The 19,743-nt window shown below is 44.4% G+C and overlaps 1 protein-coding gene across 4 annotated transcripts in view; it reads right to left on the bottom strand.

Moving 5' to 3' along the window:
- The window catches only part of MGAT5 (alpha-1,6-mannosylglycoprotein 6-beta-N-acetylglucosaminyltransferase), a 232,371-nt gene extending 213,110 nt beyond the window's left edge, over positions 1-19,261 (bottom strand). For all 4 annotated transcript variants that reach the window (XM_075117780.1, XM_075117781.1, XM_048869222.2 and 1 more), the window contains exon 1: positions 19,068-19,261. The gene's annotated coding sequence lies outside the window, so the exon portion shown is untranslated. The remainder of the gene's footprint in view (positions 1-19,067) is intronic.
- Between the last annotated feature and the right edge of the window lie 482 nt (positions 19,262-19,743).

Below are 19,743 nucleotides of genomic sequence, written 5' to 3'. Positions count from 1 at the left end.
CAGTCTTAACTGAAGACATCAAGAGATGGAGAACCCACTATTTCCCTGAGTGGTTTGTTCCAATGTTCACTGTTAAAAACATGTGCCTTATTTCTAACTTGAAATTGGCTGGTTTTAACTTCCAGTCATTGCTTCTTGTTATGCCTGGACTGAAGATCCCTTAGAACCCAGTATTTTCTTCCTGTGAAGGCACTTGCATGCTAATCAAATCACCTCTCAGCCTTCTGTTTGATGAGCTTGTCTTTCACAAGAAGGCATTTTCTGCAGCCCTACAATAATTTCTGTGGCTTTTCTCTGCACCCTCTCCAATTTTTCAACATCCTTTTAAAAACATAGATACCAGAACTATATGCAGTATCCTAGACAGCGTCACCAATGGTGTATAGAAGTAAAATCACCTCCCTACTCATGCTCACTATTTGCCTATTTATACATCCAAGGATCCCACTGGGCCCTTCTGCCACAGCACTTAACTAGGAGCTCATGTTCATCTGCTTATCCACCAGCACTCCTAAATCCTTTTCAGTGTCACTAATTTCCATGATACAGTCCCCCATCCTTTAGGTGTACTCTGTACCTAGATGTATCACCTTGCATTTGGCTATATTAAAATACACTTTGCCCAAATGGGCCCAGCTAACCAACTGTCCAGATGGCTTTGTATGACTCCTTATTTTTCACCACTCTAGCAATCATTGTCACCTGCAAATTTTATCAGCAGAGATTTTACGTTTACGTCTAGATTATTGAAAAGTATATTGAACGCAGTATAAGAATAATAATATTCAGCTCAATTGTTACTGAAGAGTTATTTCTAGGGTTCCTACATTTTGTAATGAAAGACTGAAATCTGATCTATTATGACATTCATTTTCTTACGTATCTATCTAGACTGAGTATAATCTTTTGCCTGCAGGGACTCAGAATAAAACCGTGCTTCACAAATGAGAACTATATACTAGAATATTGTCATTTAATTTATATTAATTCTATAACTTGTTCAACTCAAAGACTGTAGCAATATTTTGTTTTATCTGTCCACAACAGGGAAACAAAAAACAATGACTTGGTGAATGTTAATATTGGAAGTTGCACTGATAGTATTAAAAAAGGAAGAAAAGAATAAGAAAAGTCATTCTAAATAAAACCATGAAGAAAATAGTTCAGCAAAGTAAGGAACCACCAGATTAGATTGCTTGTCCAATAAAGATTCTATGGCTAAACAAATATAACCAGTTTTAAGCCAATATATTATCATCTACCCAATGGCTTGCACCAGTTCAAATCAATATTAAATCCTATCTTCAGTTAAACCAGTGCAACTTTGTGCATAGACAAGAAGCAGAATTTTCAGAACCACCCAACTCCCATTTTCAAAAGTGACTTTCACACTAAGGCCTGATCTACACTAAAATATTAGGTCAACCCAGCTATGTAGCTCAGGGGTATAAAAAATCCACACTCCTGAGTGATATAGTTAAGCCAGCCTAACTCCTGGTATAGGTCAACAAAAGAATTCTTCCATCAATCTAGCTACCACTTCTCAGGGAGGTGGATAACCTACACTGATGGGAAAAACCCTTGTCAGGTTAGGCAGTATCTGCACTAAAGTGCTATTGCATCACAGCTGCAGCAGCATTTCAAGCGTATGCAAGTCCTTAGGCTTCTAAGTCCTCCTGACTTTCAATGATACTTCTCATTTTTGAAAAGAAGTAGGCTCCTAAGTAGGGTGACCAGATATCAAGTGTGAAAAATCAGGATGGGAAGTGGGGAGTGGTAATAGTGTTGGATCATATTAAAGAAGTTCTGTATTAAAATCACAAATGAGTTTGATTCCCCATAGTTTAAATTCCAGGGTATTACTAATTAAGAGGTCTCTCGGTTTTTGGTACTGTTTGTCTCCCTCTATGTGTTAAACTTGCAAGCTGCTAATTGCGTTAGTACATTCTAAGACAGAGTCTGTTCTCAAAGCAATTCTTTGTAATAACAACTACTCACACACAGAGAGAGACTCAAAACAATACTCTGTAACAACAGAAACAGCACCCAGAGACTCCCCGCCCTTTTGTTGTATTCATCTTGCTTTGTTAACAATTGTGATTAAAATAGAGATAGAGGATGTATGTGGATGGATGCTTGGTGTGGATAATAACTGAATGATCAGGGAGGTGCCAGCCTAAGAATCCGGTGTCCATCCGCTGAAGAAGGCTTCAAGTGGAAATAACCAGAGGACCCCCAGAGGGCAGACTGGAATCCACCCAACAGCCTCAAGAATGGGAGAACCAAAGAACAAGATAACATCTAGCAGCACGGAGCCATCAGGAATGTGCTATCTGCTGATTGATTCAGCAACAGCATGATGAAGCAATTCCCATAGACTGGCACAGGAAGAAATTCCTAAAACTCTAAGAAGTGAGAACTTTGGGGTCTGATTCTGCAAACCAATTTCCAGGAGCATCAGACAAGGCCCTGCTCCCTCCTCATGTCCAGGCCACCTGGCCAGTAGCTTGGCATGAGCAACTCTAAGGCTGGTAACTATGATAACAACGTTGCAGAACGTGTACGTGTACGTGTACAAATATGAGATTGAATGGAATGTTATAGCTATAACTAACTGCTTACTATGATAACAACCTTGCAGAACCTGTGTGTGTGTGTGTATGAATGAATGTGTGAATAAATATGAGATTGAATGGAATGTTATAGCTATAAGTAACTGCTTACTATGATTCTTTCTCTATTCACAATAAATGTGGTATTTTGCCTTTTTTCCTTTAATAAGATCCTGCTGGTTTTTATTTTATTGGTATAACAATAGGTGCCTATATAAGAAAAAACCTCAAATATCAGGACTGTCCCTATAAAATCAGGACATCTGGTCACTCTTAGACACTTAGGATCCTCTGAAATTTTTACTCCAGGCCCGTATATCAGATTATGTTTCTAGCTGACTAGATTGGCAAATTCTATTTGGGGCACCTATTTTTACACAAAATGTATTTAATGTTACAGATTATTTTAAAAGCATGATGTAAAGGGAAAGTGAATAGAGAACAAGAAGCTTAAAGGAATACAATCCCATTATTTTGGCAGTTTCCAGGGAATCCTCCACAACACTTTCAAGGGACAGAGTTTCATTACATGTGCCACTTTAAAACACTGTCTGCATAATTACAGAAAGAGTAAGTGCCACAAGTCCTCCTTTTCTTTTTGCGAATACAGACTAACACGGCTGTTACTCTACTGCATTCAGTCCGTTAGAATGCTGACACACAGGAAATACCTAAAAAAGGACAAGGAAACCAGTGGTTAAAAGGCAATGTTTCAGATTTTAACAATTTTTCAAACGAGAAACTGGAATAAAAATAAATAAGTATCAAGAACTGCTTTAAGTGAGGGGTTAATTGTGTTGTCATCATACAGAACTTCTTTAATTTTTACATACTGGACAGGGAAGCCATAAACTGCTGATCTGTTTCATGAGACTATTGCGAAGGGCTCTAAAACAAAAATATGTGAAAGGAGGACATTAGTAATATTTTTGCAGAAGGGTTTGCATATAGTAATGAAATTTCATTTGATCAATTTAGGTTCAAAAACTAAACCACTGCAAGGCAGTCAAAAGAGACCGGCTACATGGGAAAAAAAGCTTTTTTCCACATCAAGCAAAAGCAATGCCACAGGGGAAGATATGTTCAGAATTAGGTTATGTAAGGCTCTCAAGTTCAGAGCTACAGTATATTTGCCTTTTATAAATCCATACTTAGTTGTTAAAGAGTTTGAGGGAGAATGCTTTCTAACTGAAGGGCAAAAGTTTCAGCAAAAGAAACCTCTGAATTCACTTTAATAAGGGAACTACCGGTATGTATATTACTACCTTAGTCAAATAGGTTTGTGTCAAATTTACTTGTCAGTTATCACAGTTTCATCGGGGGGGGGGGGGGGGGTTGTTTTGTTTTCACTTGCTTTTTATTTCAAACAATTTTCAGTTTAGGACACAAGGGCTTACTATACAAGTCTGAAATATTTTCATAGTAAAGCCACCAGACTCCAGGTGCCTCTCCGAATTTGAAAGTAAGTATGTCTGCTTGTATACCTTTTTCAGAAAGGGGGCTAATTCAGCTGGTAGTTCGTCAAGGATGTTGAAATTAAGTAACTGAAAAGAGACACTGAAGTCATTCTCTGTTTCTTTTTCAGAAAAGGAACTACAGTATTTATCATGTAACCCATCAGGTATGTTGGAATTAAATGAGAAAGGAAAGGTCATTTTGAGATTAAAGAATGAAAAAGTGTCAAGACAGGCAACATCCATATGATGGATAAGACTTTTGGGGATCAGATAGTACTTTTAAATAGATTCTGATTTTTGGCTTTCAAGTCATTAGCTATTAAACACCTTATCTCTATGAGAGTCTGAATAGTATTTGATAATTTCAGCCTATAGTAACAGAGTGAAGCTATTTCATAGTTAATATTTCCAGCACCAACTCACCTACACACAAAAAAATCACTTTAAGCAGTTTCTTTTTACACCAGAACTTCAATTTTCACAGTACAAGGCACTGAAACAACATGGTAATTTCATTTTACACACAAAATTCACTATCAACAAGTTTCCAGTGTATCAGTATGTGCGTGAGAAAGAGATTGTTTCAAGACTAGACACACGTAAGATTACATTCATTTTATCCTGGCCACTATGGACGTAGAAGCCCTCTACACCAACGTTCCACACAAAGATGGACTACAAGCTATCAGGAACAGGACCCCCGATAAAGTCACGGCAAACCTGGTGGCTGAACTTTGTGACTTTGTCCTCACCCACAACTATTTCACATTTGGGGACAATATATACCTTCAAGTCAGCGGCACTGCTGTGGGCACCCGCATGGCCCCACAGTACGCCAATATTTTTATGGCTGACTTAGAACAATACTTCCTTAGCTCTCGTCCCTTAACGCCCCTACTTTATTTGCACTACATGGATGACATCTTCATCATCTGGACCCATGGAAAAGAAGCCCTTGAGGAATTCCACCATGATTTCAACAATTTCCATCCCACCATCAACCTCAGTCTGGACCAGTCCACACAAGCAGTCCATTTCCTGGACACTACTGGGCTAATAAGAGATGGTCACATAAACACCACCCTATACCGGAAACCTACTGACCACTATACTTACCTACATGCCTCCAGCTTCCATCCAGGACACACCACACGATCCATTGTCTACAGCCAAGCTCTAAGATACAACCGTATTTGCTCCAATCCCTCAGACAGAGACAAACACCTACAAAATCTCTATCAAGCATTCTTAAAACTACAATACCCACCCACTGAAGTGAAGAAACAGATTGACAGAGCCAGAACAGTACCCAGAAGTCACCTACTACAGGACAGGCCCAACAAAGAAAATAACAGAACGCCACTGGCCATCACCTTCACCCCTCAACTAAAACCTCTCCAACGCATCGTCAAGGATCTACAACCTATCCTGAAGGACGACCCATCACTCTCACAGATCTTGGGAGACAGGCCAGTCCTTGCTTACTGACAGCCCCCAACCTGAAGCAAATACTCACCAGCAACCACACCCCACACAACAAAAACACTAATCCAGGAATCTATGCTTGCAACAAAGCCTGATGCCAACTCTGTTCACATATTTATTCAAGTGACATCATCATAGGACCTAATCACATTAGCCATGCCATCAGGGGCTCGTTCACCTGCACATCTACCAATGTGATATATGCCATCATGTGCCAGCAATGCCCCTCTGCCATGTACATTGGCCAGTCTCTACGCAAAAGAACAAATGGACACAAATCTGACATCAGGAATCATGACATTCAAAAACTGGTGGGAGAACACTTCAACTTCTCTGGCCACTCAGTAAAAGACGTAAGGGTGGCAATTTTGCAACAAAAAAGCTTCAAAAACAGACTCCAAGGAGAAACTGCTGAGCTTGAATTAATATGCAAACTAGATAACATTAATTTGGGTTTGAATAGAGACTGGGAGTGGTTGGGTCATTACATATCTATTGAATCTATTTCCCCACATTAAGTATTCTCACACCTTCTTGTCAACTGTCTAAATGGGCTATCTTGATTATCACTACAAAAGTTTTTTTCTCCTGCCAATAATACCTAATCTTAATTAATTAGCCTCTTACAGTTTGTGTGGCAACCTCCACCTTCTCTGTATGTGTATACATCTTCTTACTATATGTTCCATTCTATGCATCCAATGAAGTGGGCTGTAGCCCACGAAAGCTTATGCTCTAATAAATTTGTTAGTCTCTAAGGTGCCACAAGTACTTCGGTTTTATTTCTACTGTTTACTCTGGCCTGTTAGAATAACTTCCTTTAAAAATAATGAAGTGGTACATCTGATAACAGACCCTTATGTTGCAATTTTGAAAACCTTCCATATGGCACTTTAAGTTAAATTAAGTCTGTTCGAAAGAAAAAGAAATTCTGTTTATTTGAACATCCATTAGTAACACAGTTCAGGCAGCATCTGATAAGTTTCACACTTAGCAGATGAAATTGGGACAAGTTTAGGTTGTAAATGAAGAGGGACAAATTGAGATAGACTCATGTAAGTTATTGAAAGTCTACTTAGAAAAAAAGAAAGTGTTAGGTTTTAGCAAATGAATTATGAGAATCAGACTTATGTTCAGTGAAGTAAGCACTAGTTGTCAGATTGCCTTGAGCCAGATATCATGCCCTTACAGGACTTGCATGTCTAATGAAACACAGTTGATTAAAGACAGTCTATCAAAAAAGGAATCTAGAACAGCATATAAAAGCATCTCCCATAATGACGGATATCACCAAGAGAAAGATCTTTCCTGATAGTGGAGAAAGAACAGAGAAATGTAATCATGTGGAATATTTGATATTCAAGATATTCTCCCAGATGTATCATGAGAGAGTAGAATAACTCTAAAATCCCTGCAACTCTGACTCTTTCAAGAGATCATTGTTCACATAAGTAGTGGCCTTGAAGTCAGAGGGACTGCATGAGAGAGGGTTGTTGCATAGCTGGGGTGCACATACTTCAGGTAGTAAAATGCTTACCTGGAAGCAAAGGAATGGGGAGAATGACCTCAGAAAAATCAACCCATAGAAACCACTGAACTTCTTCACAGTCACAAAATAAGTAGAATTTACCTTAAGCAACAAAGGACAGAGAAAAGCTTTTTCCACAAACAGAATTGTCATAATTGTATTTGAGGACGCTTTAGGATGATCTCAACACAGGAGGTTGTCAAAAGAGATCACCTCTTGTACCGGTCTCATTATATGTTCACTTATTTCCATCTTAACTGGGCCATTTAACATCCTAGATAATAATGTTATAAATCAACGGAGACAAAATATGAAAAAGGAGAAATTGTTTAGAAAACAACTGAGGAAACACCCAAGAGGAACAACACTAGGCTACCTCAAATGCAGAAAAGTAGAAGCCTTAAGAATCAGTACAGTAGTGAACAGACTGCAATCACACATACATAAGTATGGTGAGGCCTCCAGCTAAGTAGAGTGTAAGAGTTTCCCATGCCAATTTCTTAAGTTTAGGGTGGTTAGCAAGATTTATTCTTACAGATAACAGAAAGGAGGCAGTAATAAACAACTGAAATAGCTGCTGAACTTGATTCCCTGGAAGAAGGAACAAGAAGAGGTCACAATACCTCTCCATTATAAGGATACACCAGTGAAGTGTAATCAGAACACAGTTATAGACGGTATATATTGAGGAGTCCTTGTCGCACCTTATAGACTAACAAATTTATTTGGGCATAAGCTTTCGTGAGCTAGAACCCACTTCATCAGATGCATGGAGTAGAAAATACAGGATCTGGTATAAATACATGAAAAGATGGGAGTTGCCTTACCAACTGTGAGGTCAGTTTAACGAGACAATTCAATTAACAGTAGGATACCAAGGGAGGAAAAATAATTTTTGTAGTGGTAATGAGAGTGGCCCATTTCAAACAGTTGACAAGAAGGTGTGAGTAACAGTAGGGGGAAATTAGTATGAGGGAAATTAGGTTTACGTTTTGTAATGACCCAACCACTCCCAGTCTTTATTCAGGCCTAATGTGATGGTGTCCAGTTTGCAAATTAATTCCAGTTCTGCAGTTTCATGTTGGAGTCTGTGTTTGAAGTTTTTTTGTTGAAGAATTGTCACTTTTAGGTCTGTTATTGAGTGATCAGGGAGATTGAAGTGTTCTCCTACTGGTTTTTGAATGTTGTAATTCCTGATGTCAGATGTGTGTCTATTTATTCTTTTGCGTAGAGACTGTCTGGTTTGGCCAATGTACATGGCAGAGGGGCATTGCTGGCACATGATGGCATATATCACATTGATAGACATTGATAAATGAAATGTGGTAAACTAAGTTACGAAGATGCACAAGGCAACATGGGAGTTCATAAAATTAAAAAGGAGGCTTTTCTACCAATAAAGGTCCATGGCGTTCCCCATCTAGGATACAGAAGGAGGGTAATGAAATCTATATGTTAAATAAAGCTTCCTCTTTTTTGTAAAAAGTAAAAGTTCTGACTGAAGGCCTGGTCCTCCTAAAATCAAAGGAAGTTTTGTCATTTGCTTCAATAGTAAAAGCCTTTCTCCAGGAATTTGGGAATGTAAAAAGAGCAAGGGAGATAGAACCTTTACAGGAGCTGGACCTAGATGGCAGAACTTACTTCCATTCCAACAAGACACAAAAATGATGATGGAACTACCCACTTTCACAATTAAATGCAAGCCAAATTTCTGTGACTAAAGTTCCCTTCATAAAGACACACACAACTTTGATGGTAGGTGGGAACATAAGAACCTACAGAGAAAGCCTTACTTATATGGCTATAGAACCTAATACTTAGTCATAGGTATTTTTGGTAGAAGTCATGGACAGGTCACAGGCAATAAATAAAAATTCACAGTCCATGACCTGTCCATGACTTTTGCCAAAAATGCCAGTGACTAAATCTCTAATTCTGGGGCCCTGCTGCTCCGGGGGGGCCCCTGATCCAATGCTGGGGGTTGACTGTCCCCCAGAACCGATGCTCCAGCCGCTCTGGGACTGCGGCTGCTCAGGTGATCTCCAGGGCACCCCCAGGACTGCTACTCGGGTGCTCCCCGGAGCCAGCTACACAGGGCTGCCTGAGCAGCGGCCAATGCAGCTGGCCCCAGGGCCGCTCCCAAGACTGCTGCTCGGCCAATCCCAGGTGACCCTAGGCAGCTGCATCGGCCGCTGCTCGCACAGTTGCTGGAGCCAGCTGTCTAGGGTCACCTGAGCAGCGGCTGGCCCCGGGGACCACCAGAGCAGCTGGTCCCAGATTGCTCCAGCAGCCGCTAGTGTGGCTAGCCATGGGGCACCCAAACAGCTGACCCTAGAGCTGGGTGGCCCTGAAGTCAGCTGCACCAGCCGCTGCAGAAGTCAAGGAGGTTGCGGAAAGTCACAGAATCCATGACTTCCCTGACCTCTGTGAAAGAATCGCAGCCTTACATATAAGTAAGACGACAAGGAAAGAAGTGGAGCCATGAAACACTGAGAATGGGATGGAGATTAAAGATTATCTAGGCATGGTCCAACACCTAAACAAATACTTTGCCTCAGTTTTTAATGAGGCTAATGAATAGTTAAGGGGTAGTGGCAGGGTGGCTAATGGCAATGAGGATATAGAGGTAGATATTACCATATCTGAGGTGAAAGTCAAACTCAAACAGCTTAATGGGTCTAAATCAGGGGACCTGGATAATCTCCATCCAAGAATATTAAAGGAACTGGTATATGAAGTTACAAGCCCAATAGCAAGGACTTTTAATGAATCTGTAAACTCATAGGTCGTACCCTATGACTGGAGAATTGCTAATATAGCTCCTACTTTTAAGAAAGGGGAAAAATGTGATGCAGGAAATTACAGGCCTGTTAGTTTGACCTCAATTCTATGCAAGGTCTTGGAATAAATTTTGAAAGAGAAGTAGTTAAGGACATACGGTTGAAAAGTTATCAGGATAAAATACAACATGGTTTTACAAAAGGTAGATCGTGCCAGACCAACCTGATCTCCTTCTTTGAGCAGATAACTGAATTTTAAACAAAGGAAATTCAGTAAATCTAATCTACCTGGATTTCAGTAAGGTACTTGATACAGGTCCACATGGGAAATTATTAGTTAAATTGGAGAATATGGGGATTAATATGAGAATTGAAAGGTGGATAAGGAACTGGTTAAAGAGGTGACTACAACAGGTCATACTGGAAAGTGAACTGTCAGACTGGAGGGAGGTGTTGGGATCAATCTTAAGTAACATTTTTATGACTGACCTTGGCACAAAAAGTGAGTATGCACTAATAAAATTTGTGGATGACACAAAGTTGGGAGGTATAGCCAATACGGAAGAGGACCGATCATACAATAAGATCTGGATGCCCTTGTAAAATGCAGCAATAGAAATGGGATGAAATTTAATAGTGGAAAGTGCAAGGGCATGCATTTTAGAAGTTTTAGCATAAAAAGGGGGTGTATCAGTAGGAAGTGAGAGAGGAGGAGAAACACCTGGATGTTTTGGTTGATTACAGGATGAACTACGAGCCATCAGTGTGATGCGGCCATGAAAAAGGCTAATGCAGTCCTAGTAGGCAGTTCCAGTAGAGACAGGGAAGTGTAAGCACAATTATACAAGGCACGGGTGAGACCTCATCTGAAATACTGTATGCAATTCTGGTCTCCCATGTTTAAGACTAATTCAAACTGAAACAGGTGCAGACAAGGGCTACTAGGATGATCCGAGGAATGGAAAACCTGCCTTTTGAGAGGAGACTCAAAGAGCTTGGATTGTTTATCCTAACCAAAAGAAGGCTATGGGGAGATATGACTGCTCTCTATAAATACATTAGAGGTATATATACCTAGGAGGGAGAGGAGTTATTTAACTTAAGCACCAATGTTGAGACAAGAACAAATGGCTATGAACTGGCCATCAACAAGTTTAGGCTTGAAATTAGACAAAGGTTTCTAACCATCAGAGGAGTGACGTTCTGGAACAGCCTTCCAAAGGGAGCAGTGGGGGCAAAAAACCTTACCGGCTTCAAGACTGAGCTTGATAAGTTTATGGAGGGGATGGTAGATGGGACCGCCTGCAATGGCATGTGGCCCACTGGCGACTGCCAGTAGTAAAAATCCCCAACTGCTGGAGATGGGACACTAGATGTGGAGGGCTCTGAGTTACCTGGGAAAGAATCCTCTGTAGTATCTGCCTAGTCGGTCTTGCCCACATCCTCAGCGTCTAACTGATCACCATATTTGGGGTCAGGAAGGAATTTTCCTCTGGGTCAGATTGGCTGAGGCCCTGGAAATTTTTCACCTTCTTCTGCAGCATGTGTCACCTGCAGGTTTAAACTAGTGTAAATGGTGAATTCTCTAAAACTTGAAGTCTTTAAGCCATGATTTGAGGACTTCAGTAACTCAGCCAGCGGTTAGGGATCTATTTCAGGAGTGGGGTGGGTGAGGTTCTGTGGCCTGCAATGTACAGGAAGTCAGACTAGATGATCATGATGGTCCCTTCTGACCTTGAAGTGTATGAGTCTATGATTAGTTTTTCTCATACACAAGCAAATACTTCAGTAACTGAACCACTTCTCATAGACTGTTGAAAGGAAAGAAATTGTTATTTCTATTTTTCAACACTTGGGAAACACACAGATACTATATTGCCACATGAGTGGACAGACTAAACACTGGACTCCAAAGCCACTCTGCCCAGAAGCAGAGAAAAAATTCCATGATCATCTCTCAGTGCCATTTTGGAAATGGAAGCATGACACCACTTAAATTGATTACAGAAAAGGAGTTTCCCCATCAGCTTCACAGCTATCAGATTAGCACTGGTTCAGCAACGTCACTCTCTAGGGAGAATAACGTGACATCCCTTTCAGGGCCTCCTTTGGAGCACCATTGCAACCTGCTCTGGAAGCAGAGTAAGCCATGGTGAATTCTGTGACTATTTTGGACACACATGCATGAATAAGGATTCTGCTAGAATCTAGATCTCTCCATTTTTACCACATACTTTTTTGGAGCTGCATTATTTATTTTGTGGGTATGAATGTACTTGGTATGGCTAGCCTGCACTGCACTCACCACTGCACTTGTTACCCCTACTACACTACTATTTTAGAGCACTTAGTTCATTGGTGCTAGCACAAGTGTATCTATGCAAGTCGGGAATCACATCCCCAGCTTCAAATGCAGACATAGCCCTATAATGCAAGCTGTTGAGGGCATGGACCTCGGATTCATACCAGTCTGTAAAGAACTTTGCACACTACTGTTGATAGTAAAATTATTAAATGAAAGACAATATATGTGCCAAATGATTATATTGTTGTATTGCAATTTTGGGCCAACATGTGGAGAAAAGTTACATACTACTCCCTTGGTATTAGAATGGCGTCAGGAGATAAATCAACCGAAAATTCTGCTGCTGCACATAAGGAAATCTGAATCATTTAAAGAGAAATGCTTTCAAGATTTTAAGAAAATCAGAAGAGGCTCCTGAAATTGTGTATTTGCTCAATTTCACCAAAGAGAAACATCAGGGTATCAAGAGAAAAAAAAATGATCCCCAAAAGCAACAATTGTCTTCATTATATACCCATTCACACATGCAGGTCACATAAATATCTACTTTGGCTATTATGATTTCCTTAGTCTCCTAAAATATGCCTCTGAAGATTCTACTTTACAAAACAGATTAAGGATTTTAGATAATCTGTCCTCAGTGTTGCTAGTTCCTTATTCAGTTTCAGACAATCAATTTCTGGAAGTCCAATGATTCTGATTTAACTCACATTAAGCATTCAATCACTGTCTTTACTTTCAATATTCTTTCAGTCAAGCCTGAGAGAGCTGGCTCCCCCTCAGGCAGCAAAAAGGATTTATCTTGCAGAGACGAAGGAGTGAGCTTTACTTATTTAATCCTATTCTATCATACAGAAAGGGGTGTGGGGAGGGTGTTCGCACGCACACACAAATTTACTGCTGAAGAAGGAAGTGATGTGGGCAGCCCTGAAAACTAACTGCTTCATTTATTTCAGAAAGGTATAGCACAGGATGTGGCAATGCAAGTTTCCCACATACCATGGAAAATCCAGATAAGATTTGAGACAGTTCCCACAGCCCATTCATTCAATCTTTGGCCTTTCTGCTGAGACTGCCAATAATGGGTCCATCTGTGTTTTTGTGATAAATACAGTAGTTCACTAGGAACCAGAGACCCACCAAATTCACAAGCCACAAAAGCCACAACAGATAGTAACATTTCATTACCAACCAAGACTGGATTCATATCAATGACGGACAGATAAATGGTTCAATTTACAATTACAAATACCAGGAACCATCTAGTCCTCCCCTGTTTTTACCGTAATGTTTAGTGACTTTTTGAAACAGAGACACTACTTTGAAAGTGATAAAAACGACAGTGCTTGCTGTGAAATGAGTTAGTCTCCGTTGATTTTCTAGCAAACAGGTATCCACATACAAAAAAACCATCAACTACCACTCTTGCCAGACTTAGCAGAGACCCCAGATTTGAATGTATACAGAAAATGAAATATCCTCCCACCAACAGAAAGAAATCCCTAAGTCAGGTTTCAGGTTAATTTTGGGTCAGGAAATATGAGCTGCCGCTGCCACTGCCTGTACTATACCTCTTCTGTGGATAGGCAAATTCAGCCCCAGGCTTTCAAGCTAGCCCCTTCCCAGAGTCCCAAATCCACATATAAAAGGATGAAAAAAATGGAGTACATTACATGAGAAAGGGGGATGGGAGTAACAAAGCCAACAAAATTCATCTTCAAGCCACATGTCCATGCAAGTTCTGCAGAGGTGAAGCACTTGATAATCACTTACCCGGTTTGCACCTCCTTTTTTCTGTATTCAGGAACATGAACCACCCAGCTGCAACCACCCACAACACCTTAAGTATGCAGGTGACAGCTTTCCCTGAAGTGGTCAGTATTGTGTGACATATCCTTAGGAACCCCCCGCTCAGCCCTCTTCCAAAAAATAACCCCAAAAAGCTCCTTTTTCCAGAGGTTTTATTGTTTTTCTCTCATTATGACCACCCCTCTTTTCTGAAAAATCACATTACAGTGGCTTTTGCACAATTTAGGTGTTTTTTGCATTTTAATTCTGTGTGCAGCAACATAAGTACTGCCTCAATGTTTGTTTGTTTGTTACTAGACAGGAGAAAGGGTATTTTATCAATAAACACAGGCAATAGCTTTACTACAGCAGTTTGTAGTATTCTAAATCTATATGCATACACATATTATATTAAATATTAGATAGAAAAATTGCATTAAAAGAGTGTTACAATTGCACAGAAATGCACTAAAAACTGGGAAATGCCAGAATTAAGGCTGGCTGTGTAACCTTAATTCAGTCCCTTTACAGTCTTTAAGATACGATCAAACACTATTGCTTAAACACAGGTCACCCCCATTTCATTCAGTGGACAGGATGGAACTGCTTGGGGATGAATCAGAGTCATGTAGTCAAAGAGGCTGTTGTCAACAGGACCCCTACATCATTTGTGTCAGAAGCTGGATGATGTGTAGTGAATGAGGCAGGGGACTGCATCAAAAAACAGGACAGTCTCCTGATTAAGAAAGTTGAATGCCACCTGTAAAACTGGAGCTCCTGTGTGATGCTGGGCAACTCATTTAAACCACAATGTTCACAGCTGGCCACTAACTATGTAGTCCTAGTTTTCTAGGTGTCCAGTGCGAGACACCTGGGGCCAGATTTGCAGGAGTGCTGAGCACTCAGCAAGTTCCACTCAAGTGAATTGGAACTGCGCTCTGAACACAAATAACTACTCGCTCAGAGAATGAGGCTGGGGTCACGTGGGGGGAAAAATGGCATGTGATTATGTAATGAAGATTGTATCATAATGTATGTGCACAAGCAAGCTGAATTAAGGTTGCACAGGCAACCTTAACTCTCAGATTTCCTAACTTCTGAGTAGCTGACTTTGCAACCGTAAAATTCTTTCAGCATAGTTTTTTGGATGTAATATACACTTGAATGACTTCAGCCTCGGGAATAAATCCCTATCTTAAGGGATTTCTGACATGATAAACTAACGATGGAGTTGTCTAGGCTACTGAGAAGGTTTCTACTTTGAAGTTCATTGACCATAATTGCTCCCATCAGCCTGCAAGGGGAAAATCTGGGCACTAAAGGGACTGTATTCAGTACTTGCAAGATAGTGCCTGACTAGAACCTACATATTAACACTGATGGAATTTTTATTGAAAAAAACAAGGGGGGGGGGGGAACCTTTTGAACAATGCCTCATTTTCTAAAATGAAAATAACTAGAATTTCCCCTCAAATTTATTTCCACATCAGACTGAATATTACATGTTTGTACATAAAGTACCTGCCAAAAAATTAGTCAGAAAAACTCTAAAGTGTGCAGAAAAATAACCTTATTTGATCTATATCTGAAAGGTACAAATGCTCACATTAGGCCTAATGTTGCATTCCCTGCATATTTAGCATTTCCATAGGTTTTAGTGGGAGATTTACGTGCACAATACAGAACCAGGAAAACAAAGGGTACTGTAATGTCCAATCTGAAACAAAATTAATTGCATCCATAGCAAAAAACACTAAACAAACCAAGGGAAAACAAAACTTGGCTAGCATGGATCACAGCAGTTTGAATGAACCTTTTAACAGTTTTCAGAGTAACAGCGTGTTAGTCTGTATTCGCAAAAAGAAAAGGAGTACTTGTGGCACCTTAGAGACTAACCAATTTATTTGAGCATGAGCTTTCGTGAGCTACAGCTCACTTCATCGGATGCATACTGTGGAAACTGCAGAATCCACAGTATGCATCTGATGAAGTGAGCTGTAGCTCAGGAAAGCTCATGCTCAAATAAATTGGTTAGTTTCTAAGGTGCCACAAGTACTCCTTTGCTTTTAACAGTTTCACATCCTGAAATTTACATACTCCTCCAGTTTGGAGGAAAATGAAAGAAGTGCAAGACATAAACCAAAACTCACCCCAAACCACAGCTGACCTGCCAGTTAATCTAAAAGACTTACACAGCACAGTAAATCTCGTATCAAACCTGGTCTCTGTAACATAAGCATATCTCATCTTTTGCTATTGAAACATTTGTCCTCCCCATACTGTTTATTTGTCATCCTTGACTGCCTTACGTCTGAATTACTGTTAAGCTCCTTGTGGAAAGGACCTGTCTTTTCACATTTTTCTTAAAGCACCATCCATGCATATGACTGTTCAAAATGATTCTTTAGGTTTGTAACAAAACCCCAGTGAACTCTACCAGATTTGGGGTGTTTATTCCAAGATTTTCACACAGCTCTATTAAACACTCTGTCCCCAACAGACTTGGCATGAACAATACTTTGCTCAACTCTACACCTGCCCTCAATAACACACTGCAGTTAGGTCACTGGTCACCCAGGGGGGCTGGAGAATTACAGGGTGTTATATATGGTTAGTGTGATGAAGATAGCCTGCACAAGAAAGACTTTACAGCATTTACAGCCACAGAAACACCTTAAAAATACTGCTTAGAAAGGCAAGAAGACCACAGCTTAGTAGCCAGCTGGTATAGATCTTCAGGAGCAGAGGGCATGGTTAGAAGCAACTCTGAAGAGTCCCCTGGATAACTGGGATGGCAGCATGTGGCCACTAGCTCAAAGAGGTACGCTGTTCCTGGCAGAGAAAGGGGCTGGAACAGCTGTATGTTCCCAGTACAGACACAGTGGTTAGAAAAGACAGCAGCTGTCCCGCCGCACAAAGGCAAGGGTAGAGGAGAGAGGCTGGGGCTCCACCCCACCCACAAAGAGGCAAGGGGTGTATGCCCCTCCATGCAGAGAGGCAGGAGCTGAGAGTGAGCGAGCGAGCGAGGCACACGGGGACAGGAGGCTGTGCACCAGCTGTGCCGCCCACACCCGCCACTTGGGGTAGTGCGCACATTCACACCACCGGTGCAGAACTGTGTGTGTATGTGTGCCCCAGCACAGGCGCAGTGGCTGTGTGTGTCCCCGACTCCGCCTAAGCACAGGAGATGTGTGCATCATCCACCCCCACTCCAGGCAAAGGGGCTTGTGTGTCTCCCTATCCCACGCAGGGGCTATGCATGTATCCTGAACCCCCCTGCCCTCCCCCTGCTGGGCGCATGGGTGGTGTGAGTCTGCCCACTGCCACCCCATCCCCCTGGTACAGGGGCACCCTGTGCGCATGTCCTTCCCCCAGACACAGGGGCTCTGTGTGTCCGTGCCCATTTCCCCACTCCCCAGCAAAGGGGCTCCATGTGCGCATATGTCCGTGTTCTCCTACCCCCACCACGGACGACACAGGGGCTCTGCGTGCACGCGTGTCCGGTCCGTCCCCACCACCGACACGGGCTCCATGTGCGCATGTGTCCGCCTCCCACTCAGACGACACAGGGGCTCCGTGCGTGCCCGTGTCCGTCCCCCCAGGGCACGGGGGCTCCGTGCGTGCCCGTGTCCGTCCCGCCAGGGCACGGGGGCTCCGTGCGTGCCCGTGTCCGTCCCGCCAGGGCACGGGGGCTCCGTGCGTGCCCGTGTCCGCCCCGCCAGGGCACGGGGGCTCCGTGCGTGCCCGTGTCCGCCCCGCCAGGGCACGGGGGCTCCGTGCGTGCCCGTGTCCGCCTCCCACTCAGACGACACAGGGGCTCCGTGTGTGCCCGTGTCCATCCCCCCAGGGCACGGGGGCTCCGTGTGTGCCCGAGTCCCAGTGTTCATCCGTCCCCCCAGGGCACAGGGGCTCTGTGTGTGCCATCCCTCTGGCGCAGGGGCTCTGTATGCGCCCCTGTCCATCCCCCCCAGGGCACAGGGGCTCCGTGTGTGCCCCTGTCCGTCCCCCTCAGGGCACAGGGGCTCCGTGTGTGCCCCTGTCCGTCCCCCTCAGGGCACAGGGGCTCCGTGTGTGTGTCTGTGTGGTCCTGCCCCCTCCCAGGCGCTGTGTCCCATATCCCCCCCCAGGTGCTCTGTTTCTGTGCCCATCCCCAACAGGCGCTCTGTGCCCGCCCCGGGGGCTCTGTGCCTGTGTCCCGTCCGTCCCCCCCACCTCCGGACACAGGGTGTGTGTGTGTGTGTATGTGCTTGTGTAGCCCACCCCCGTCACAGAAGCTGTGTGTGTGTCCGCATAGGCGCTGTGTGTGCGTGTGGTGTACTTTCACCACCACCACCACCCCCTCGCCCCCCGGGACAAGGGCACTCTGTGTGTGTCCCCGAGTCCCTCCCTCCCCCCCCCCCCGGCACAGGGGCGCTGTGTGTGTATGTGTGTCTGAGTCCCATTCCTCCCCACACAGGGGCGCTGTGTGTGTCTGTCCGAGTCCCCCGCCGCCCGGCACAGGGTGCGTGTGTGTCCGAGTCCCCCGCCGCCCGGCACAGGGGCGCTCTGTGTGTGTGTGTGTCCCCGAGTCCCACCCCGCCCGGCACAGGGTGTGTGTGTGTGTTCCCCGCCGCCCGGCACAGGGGCGCTCTGTGTGTGTCCGTCCGAGTCCCACCCCGCCCGGCACAGGGTGTGTGTGTGTGTGTCCGTCCTAGTCCCACCCCGCCCGGCACAGGGTGTGTGTGTGTGTGTCCGTCCTAGTCCCACCCCGCCCGGCACAGGGTGTGTGTGTGTGTGTGTGTGTCCGAGTCCCCCGCCGCCCGGCACAGGGGCGCTCTGTGTGTGTGTGTGTGTCCCCGAGTCCCACCCCGCCCGGCACAGGGTGTGTGTGTGTGTGTGTGTCCGAGTCCCCCGCCGCCCGGCACAGGGGCGCTGTGTGTGTGTGTGTGTGTCCGTCCCCGGCACAGGGATGCTGTGTGTGTGAGGGGCTGTGTCAGTGCCGTGTGTCCCCCCGGCACAGGGGCGCTGTGTGTCGTGCCGCTCCCCCTCCCCCCCCCCCGCTGTCCGCAGGGAGCCCGAGCTCGCCGCTCCCGCCCGGCCGGGGATGGGCAGGGACCCCCGCGCGCCGCTCACCTCCTTCCGCGCCGGGCCGAGCCCATCGCCCATCGTCCGCCGGGGCCACCAGTGCGCTGCGGCGGGGAGCAGCTGCGGCGCCACAGCTGGGGCCGGCACCTGGGAGCGGCGAGCGAGGCGGCGGGGTCAGGGAGGCTGGCGAGCAGGGAGCGTCTGCAAAGTGCACGCCCCCGGCCGGGAGCGTGCACCGCAAGGGAGTATCTGCAAAGTGCACGTCCGGCCGGGAGCGCGCACAGCAAAAGGAGCGTCTTCAAAGTGCACGTCCGCCAGGGAGCGTGCACCGCAAGGGAGTGTCTGCAAAGTGCACGTCCGGCCGGGAGCGCGCACAGCAAGGGAGCGTCTGCAAGCTGCTTGCTGCCCGTGCGGGAGCACAGACGACAAGGGAGCATCTGCAAACCACACACCCCGCGCGCCGGGACCGTGCACAGGCAGACCGCAGGAGCAAGGGAGCTAGTTTTCATGCGAGCCCCTCAGATTTTATCAGATCTCGAGAGACAAGGTGAGTGAGGAGGGATAGCTCACTGGTTTGCGCATTGGCCTGCTAAACCCAGGGTTGTGAGTTCAATCCTTGAGGGGGCCATTTAGGGATTTGGGGGGAAAATTGGGGATTGGTCCTGCTTTGGGCAGGGGTTTGGACTAGATGATCTCCTGAGATTCTATGATCGTTTATGGGACC

The sequence above is a fragment of the Caretta caretta genome, chromosome 11 (genome assembly GCF_965140235.1).
Source record: "Caretta caretta isolate rCarCar2 chromosome 11, rCarCar1.hap1, whole genome shotgun sequence".
Lineage (NCBI taxonomy): Eukaryota > Metazoa > Chordata > Testudines > Cheloniidae > Caretta > Caretta caretta.
Note: the sequence above shows the minus strand (reverse complement) of the source record. Positions and strands in the feature narration are given on the sequence as shown.